Raw genomic sequence first — 8,164 nt, 5'->3', positions numbered from 1 at the left:
CATGTAGTGCACTACAGAATCACCGCGAGGCACACCAACATGTAGTGCACTACAGAATCACCGCGAGGCACACCAACATGTAGTGCACTACAGAATCATTGCGAGACACACCAACATGTAGTGCACTACAGAATCATTGCGAGACACACCAACATGTAGTGCACTACAGAATCATTGCGAGACACACCAACATGTAGTGCACTACAGAATCATTGCGAGACACACCAACATGTAGTGACCAGAAGCTGTGCCCTACACCGATCGACTCAGACCATCATGCATTGCGACCTGTCTCGAGAAAGTGTCAGAGTGGGCGACCTATTAGGTTGTAGCCAGTAGGTGATTTGTTATTTTTTAACGGGGGGATGACCCAGCAGGAGCACCCCCCTGCTCCCACACCACCAACCAACACACACACCCCTGTGCACCTCCCACACCACCAACCAACACACACACCCCTGTGCACCTCCCACACCACCAACCAACACACACACCCCTGTACACCTCCCAAAGGACATTGTTGCAGGACGTCTTCACCATAACTGTGACATTTCTAATTCTACAATTCCATTTTATCCAGTTATCTTCCTGCTCTCCCGACTACAATTGTCTTTTTATAACTGTGCATTAAAGCAATGAGTGAATACGCCTTTAAGTTTTGTGCAGCGGACTGCGTTTAAGAAGAGGGATGCATTTTGGTCATTTTGCTAACAAGGGGGATGACACTCCTCCCTATCCCCGTTCAAATCGCCTACTGGTTGTAGCATTCTGGCGTTTGGTTATGCGACAGAGATAATAATTACGAATATCCGGCGCATAATTATGTAGCAGCGCAACATCCAAATAGTGTCCGAAATGTATCAACGGCTGTCTGCCCGTACCCCGTAATGACTCTTCTATGTAGCAAACACTATACAGTGAGTGAGTGAGTGGACAAGTGGACAATCCGAACACAGCTTCAACTTAACCACATTTTCGAGTGAGTCTCTGTCGTCTCATGCTTATTTACATGTAGATAACAGAGACGTGAACGGTGCTACCCGCACCATAATCAGAGCAGATTCTAGCGCCGATTGCGGGTCAGACACAGGAAAACAAGTGATTCACAAATGTTTGAGACAAATGTATTATTAGTTTTAGTTGTATACATTATTAAATAAACAAACTGTATGACATATAGGCTCAACAGGAGGACGTGCTTGGAGCGACATGACATTCCCATGAGATAGCCGACTGATCCATTCTTTACGTTGGTTCATGTCACAAGCTGAGTTAGCTTATTTACCAAGCAAGTCAGTGGTGGAAACCATGTGACCATATTAAGTTTGGCAGTCGTGCTTGTGGCATAGATAAAAAATGTTCATACCATTAAATGCTGGTTTCTTTTAAGAAACCGCGACCTACCTATTATCTGCAGAGCGAACAGAGCAAGCATAGCAACGGCTAAGCGGTCACCCGTTTGTTTTAGTTTCACACAGAAGTATGTGGCATATTTGCCTAACCTTTTAAACTGTTCCCGAGAAGTCAGTCACTTGGAGTGTTATTTAAAATATTCAGAGCAAAGCGTTACGGAGACTGTCTACGCTGTTTCCTTTATAGTACTTGCATCCCTATGTACTGCATAGGCGGTCCCATGGTGTAATGGTTAGCACTCTGGACTTTGAATCCAGCGATCCGAGTTCAAATCTCGGTGGGACCTCGTTCTTTTAAACCTCGTGTACTTCATTTCTGTGTGGATGTAGCGTGTGACATGATGAATTCGAGGTCAACTTAAATCAGCGGAAAAGTAAAAATAAACTGATGGAGGTGAAAAGAGTAGCATCTAAATTCCATGTGGTGAATGTGTATGAAGTGAACAAATGGAAGTATGTACGTCCCAGACATGTAAATTAATTTTAAAACAGTTTTGTAAAAGCTAGTATGCAAATCTCATGGATAGTCTCTATAGTTGTGATACCAAGCCAGTGGGTCAACGTACAGACATATTTATTTAGAACGGGAGATCTATAGACCTGGGCGGGGTTTGTTTGACAAACCATTTCTTTTCACATGTATTTCTAAATGAAATTAAGACAGTTCTGCAGAAAGCACAGAAACTATATTCTTTGTGATATGTCATTAAAGCCTGTGACCTCACCACAGCAGCTGTGCTGTTTGTACTCAGCTGACAAAGTACATAATTCTAGAATAATGTAGTTCTTAAGAATGAGCTTTTAAGGTTGTCAGCAGGGGGCGCCCAAACCCAAATAACTGGAATGCTCCCTGAGTTCACCAGGAGAGGGGAAGCTTTCTGGAATGTTGTGTTTAAATCAGGTCTATTCATTATTGCAGTAACGTATGCAGTGCACATCTAGCAGTATTTACATCTGCATTCCACTAACGTATGCAGTGCACATCTAGCAGTATTTACATCTGCATTCCACTAACGTATGCAGTGCACATCTAGCAGTATTTACATCTGCATTCCACTAACGTATGCAGTACACATCTAGAATAGAATAGAATCCCGTGATTGCACACACACACTGTGAACAGCGAGCAGTAAATTTATCCTCTGCATTTAACCCAGCCTTACACACCGCTAGTGAACACACACACCAAATGCAGGAGCAGTGGGCAGCAAACCTGTGCCCAGGGAGCAGTTGTGGGTTAGGTGCCTTTCTCAAGGGTACCTCAGTCATGGATGTTGCCTGCCGGCCCTGGCAATGGAACCGGCAACCTGCAGTACCAAGCCGGCACACGGGGCAGGCGGAGCAAGCCCCTCTACCATCTCTGATAGAGAAAGTATCAGATATTAAACTGATAAGAACAGATACTACACTTGATCTTAGCCAAAAGGCCGAGAAGCGATCTAAACACAAATCTACAATATAAAACATAAAAATGCCTCTAACTATAGTTTTAACTAAGAAATACTAGTATAGACTGCTAATACATTTATAATCTCTTTGGATGCTGGACCCCAATTTACCGTAAGGTGTGACACAAAGTACACTGTGTTCCAGCATTAGTTCCACATTTACATTACATTTATTTAGCTGATGTTTTATCCAAAGTGACTTACAAGTGGGGAAATAATTCATGCTCCAGTACAGTGAGAGACCTATGAGTAAGTGCTAAGTATTACATTTGTTTAAAAGTGCAAACAATAAGTGTGAGTTTTCTCTCAAGACAGAGGCAGGAGAGTAGGTAGAGAAGAACACAGTAGGTGTGAGTAAGGTGTGTTAGGGTGTTAAGGGTGTTAAGTGTCAGGAGAGGAGGTGCTCTCAGAAGAGGTGAGTCTTCAGGACGTTCTTGAAGAGAGAGGGACGCCCCTGCTCTGATGGCAGTTGGTAGCTTGTTCCTCCTTCGGGGAGCCACATATGAAAACAGTCTGGACTGAGATTGCCTTGTGTGTGGGGAGGGCAATGCCAGACGATGTTCCTTGGAGGAACGCAGTGGGCGAGAAGGAGCATAAGCCTGTATTAGTGAGTTCACGTAGATGGGTGCAGACCCACAAGTCACTCTGTAAGCGAGCATTAATGACTTCAGTTTGAGTCAGGCGGCCATGGGTAGCCAGTGGAGGTCAATGAGTAGCGGTGTGACAGGAAATCTGCTGGAGTATCTTTATGACAGGACTCGTAATAATTCTTTTGTTTACATGTCCGTGTATGAAGTGCTCAACCGCCTACTGAGTAATGCAGATGGATAAAGTAGTGTTTAGTCACGATTCAACTCCTGGACATCTTCAGTCTTTTCAAGGTCAGTATTATAAAGGCAATGCACTTCTAAATGAGGAACACTTCAAAATTTACCTGAGGTTATATGTAGATGAACTTGAGGTTTGCAACCCTTTGGGGACGTCTAGGAAAGTACACAAGATTGTTGGTGCGTGCTGGGTACCACTAAATCCACTACCCAAATATTGATCCAGCCTCAATTCCATTCAGCTTGCTGCACGTAAAAGAGTGGTGACGCACGTACTTTTGGATATGATATGAAATTTCTCAGCCCTTTAACAAGAGATGTTCAGCATTTGGAGCAAAGTGGGTTTTTTTTTGTCCCTGCCCCTTCTCAGGACTTGAAAGGGACAGTTTTTTTTTGTGTGTGCGCAGATAACCAGGGAGAAAATACTGTGGTAGATTTTCAGGAAAGTTTTAATGCTGAGAGTTTTAGCAGATTTTGTTTAATGGCAGGAATGAAATCAAATACACAAAGGTCAGTGATTTCAGGTTGAGAACAACCGAGGAACACATCTTATTTGTTGAAGTGCAGAGTCGTGGCAGCAAGCAAAGTGTCTGTGGTGTGAAAGAGGAATATGCGCTGAGTAAGCATTTGTAAGCATTTCCATCCAATCATAGGGCTTCTTCCTGAGGTGCTCCATGAGGGCATTGTACCAGAATAATTAGCTGTGTGTCTTATTACACATGAGGAGCTGAATAGGTGTATCAAGATCTTACCATACAAGAATTCAAAGTTAGCAAACCAGAGGTCAGAGCCAAATCAAGCTTTGGAAAGGGTACAATAGGTGGGCGCGCACATGAAAATTGGGCATTTGCTTCCCCTGATGATTGGGCACCAAATACTTGAAAATGAACCATCGGGAGATTCTTATGGATTTGAAGGTCATTGTTGAGTTGGCTGTTTGTACATGATTTTCAGAGGAAACACTGTGTTACATGGAGAGTCTGATAATTGACCATCGACTTGCTGACTGAAACTTTCCCCAACTTTTCCTTTCATCCTAAACAGCCCCTTCTAGAACCCTATCCAAATTTAATCCACTGTTTTAGGCCACTGGTGTCATTGTGGACGATGCCTTTTGAAGCTAAGCACCACTATTTCAAAAAGATATTACATGACACCCGCTAAGGCCAGTGCCGTAGGGGGTGCAAGGGATGCAGATGCACCCGGGCCCAGTCTTAAGGGGGGCCCAGAAATGAAATTATCGTGGCCTTGTGTCGTGTCCGAATTCAGTGCTTTCACGGCCGACTCAAGAAGCATGAGTCGAACAATCCAACTGTGTCTTGTGTATATTCCAGTCGCTCAATTGGTTAATGATGCATTCTCTTCAAAATGTCAAACTGTAATTGGACAGTTCGGAGTGCTACAGGCCTAGGCTGTCAGTCCCTATGGTCAGTCCTGAGATAGCATTAGCCGAGGGTGTCTTAGCATGTAAGTAAATTGGCAAGACAGAAGAGTGAGTGTTGGTGGACATTAAAAATGTTGACAATATTGATAACCTGACCGAAGCCTGCGGTGATCTGGCCAGTGAATTTACCAATATTGATAACCTGACCAAAGCCTGCGGTGATCTGGCCAGTGAATTTACCAATATTGATAACCTGACCAAAGCCTGCGGTGATCTGGCCAGTGAATTTACCTTTTTGTCACATCTGCTCCAAACTGATGTAGACACCCCATCTGAAGTGCTGCAACATTTAGTTGACAGAGGGACATGAAAAATGCTTTTCTAAACACGGCCATCACATGCCAAGTGTTTCTGCGTAATTTTGCACCCGGGTTGACAGAAGGGTCGTGCCAGCCTCGACACTCACAGCTTCAAAAGTTTCCCTCTGACTCTTGCAACCAAACATCAGTAAATGCTGGCATACTGTCTAAATCGTGACAACCTTTTCAGACAGTCAGTTTACGTGGAGAGTGGTGAACCTTTCTTAACCTGTTCTTTGGAAGCATCCCTTAGGTCAGCAGTCAAGAGGAAAAGCTCAAACACAGTTTCAGTCTCTCTCCAGTGATGTTCAGTTGCATGGTCTGCAAGACATAAACTAATCAGTAACATGATTACATGAGTTGACTAATCCTTTTCTTATGTTTTTTATTTCTCCTCAGATAATGCTGTTGCAGGTGTACAGTTCTCCCTTCAGTGTTAGAGGGGGCCAAGCTTCCCAGTGTCCCAGAGCCTGTGGAACATTTAAAGACTTTGCTCCATGATATGCTGAAACTGAAAGAGGGTTTTTCAATTTGAAGACCCTGATTTTGGAAATGCACTTTGTAATTTGCATGACATAAATGAGTTGCCAGCAGAAAAAGCTGTCTTAAAAGTTCTGTGGGAAGATATGACTTTGGAGATCTCTCACCCACTTGTACCTGACCTATCAGATGCAAGTACCGCCTCCTCTCTTGATACAGCAAGTATGTCTAGTTTTTCAAGTTCACCCATGAGCTCTCCGAACTTCTACAGAAATTTGTGAAGTGCTTCAGATTGGCCTTCCCCATTTGACATACCCAAATTTCCCCTTGATGTTGACCTTCGTCTGAAAAAAGCTAATGGGATCTGTCAGCAGACCAAAACCTCCCTCGATGTCCCAAGAGACATGAAGTCAGAGATTCTGGACAAGTTTGCACAAGCAATTTTTAAGGTGAAGCCCTACCTTGACAATTTTGAGATTGAATCCATTGCTGCTGCTCCCTTTAGCCTGGGGCCCCTAGAGTCCCTAGAGACGCCCCTGGTCAGTTGTAAATGCACTTAAAATAATTTGAGTAAAAAAGTTTGTTTAACTTATGAAGTGTGTAAGTCAATGGCTTAGGGACCGTCTCTCCCTGTAACACTGACGGTTCATTTACTTTCTCCGTCTTTCTCTACGGATTCGTCTTGGTTTATCCTCTGGCAGCACCTCTTTGTCCTTTGCTCATGTCCTGTCAAGCTGATGAAAAACATATTTTCAATATAGATTTCAATGGCACTGTGCATTCAGAATATACAACAGTTGAAAAAGTGAAAATAGATAAATAAATATGTCGCCTCATAAATGAAAGAAAATCATCAAAATCATCTACATGTAACCACAAAATTGACCAACTATAGTCTTTTAAAGGAAGGCATTTCAGTGAGGTAAGCCATGTCACACTACAGGACAATGTTGTCACACAACAGGACATCTACAGCTTTGTGGCCATTTGAAGGCCCTGTTGCCAGTAGCTTGCCTTTCATCTGTAGGTAGCTAAATATACTATTTTCTGCATAATTAAATATATTTTCCTTAAAATCTTTTTACATTTATAATATAGACACACTTGTGATGGACTGGCGATATGTCCTGGGTGTTTCCCCGCCTTTCGACCAGTGAGCGCTGGGGTAGACTCCAGCACCCCCCGCAACCCTAGTCAGGATAGGCGGCTTGGAAAATGAATGAGTGAATGAATGTAGACACACTACAGGACAGAGGAAAATGGACACATTAGTGGTTCAGCGACTCACCTTTTGATCTTCCCATCTGCATTTCAAATGTTTGACAGACTTCCTGGTGGTGATCTCATGGGTGTCTGTGAAATTGCTCATTTATGAAATAAACACTGTGTGTTATGCTGCAGGATATTGATTACAGAACATAGTGAACTGTGATCAGTTTCTTGTAATCTCAGTGATATCATAGAGCATCACTCAGGAAAACAGAACCCTGTGAAATAATGTCAAAGGCATTTCAATTTCAATCCATTTTCAATCATATTTGTTTATTTTACTGATGCTTACATTTCCTGCATCATGTGTACAGTCACACCACAGGACATTTTGCTTGTTGAAAATAATTTAGGAGAAAAAGGTATTTGTCTTGAAAGCAAAGTTAATATGACAACACACTATCCTTCATTTTTCAGTTTTGTGAACTGAAGATTCATTTTAATGTGTGTTTTCATTTAATTACAGTAAAGTGAGGCATCATGTCTATATATCTTATTTAAACGTGTTTTAAATGTGAACTGCCACTAAATTCACACCAGAAAATACACACAGTGAAACAAACAAACAAAAAAACAACAAAATGGCTTCAACACCAAAATCAAAGTCAGTACTAACATTTGAATATTTTGTATGGCTTCTTATTTTGTATGGTTTCACTCACAGGTTCATTTTAATTGGGAAGCTGTCTGGCATACTCTGTGTCATCAGTACCAGTCTGGTGGAAAACTGTTTGAACTGGTGGTCTGGAGAAAGCTCTGTAACCAGACAGCCGTGAGTCTGATTCAGCATCAGGGCAGCTCTCTATCTACATCTTCAACTCAAATATTTCACCCTTGTTACATCAGATTTGTATGATCTCTGACACAAAGAATAATAAAGAATAATAAGAATAAAAGCCACTCTGGATAAGAATTTCTGCTAAATGAATAAATGAGACGATGATGAGAATTTTTTCAGTCGTCTCAAAATGTCCCATACAGATTT

General features: G+C 42.3%; 1 non-coding gene and 1 pseudogene across 1 annotated transcript; one reads left to right on the top strand and one right to left on the bottom strand.

Annotated features, from left to right (window-relative positions):
* Positions 1-1,627: 1,627 nt before the first annotated feature.
* trnaq-uug (transfer RNA glutamine (anticodon UUG)) lies at positions 1,628-1,699 on the top strand. Its single transcript has one exon. It is a non-coding gene; the product is annotated as a tRNA-Gln (tRNA).
* A 984-nt stretch (positions 1,700-2,683) lies between these two features.
* LOC115815835 (uncharacterized) lies at positions 2,684-2,851 on the bottom strand (annotated as a pseudogene).
* Between the last annotated feature and the right edge of the window lie 5,313 nt (positions 2,852-8,164).

This window comes from Chanos chanos, chromosome 6 (assembly GCF_902362185.1).
Source record: "Chanos chanos chromosome 6, fChaCha1.1, whole genome shotgun sequence".
In the NCBI taxonomy this organism is placed as follows: Eukaryota; Metazoa; Chordata; class Actinopteri; order Gonorynchiformes; family Chanidae; genus Chanos; species Chanos chanos.
The sequence above is the reverse complement of the archived record's forward strand: the minus strand, read 5'-3'. Positions and strand labels throughout refer to the sequence as shown.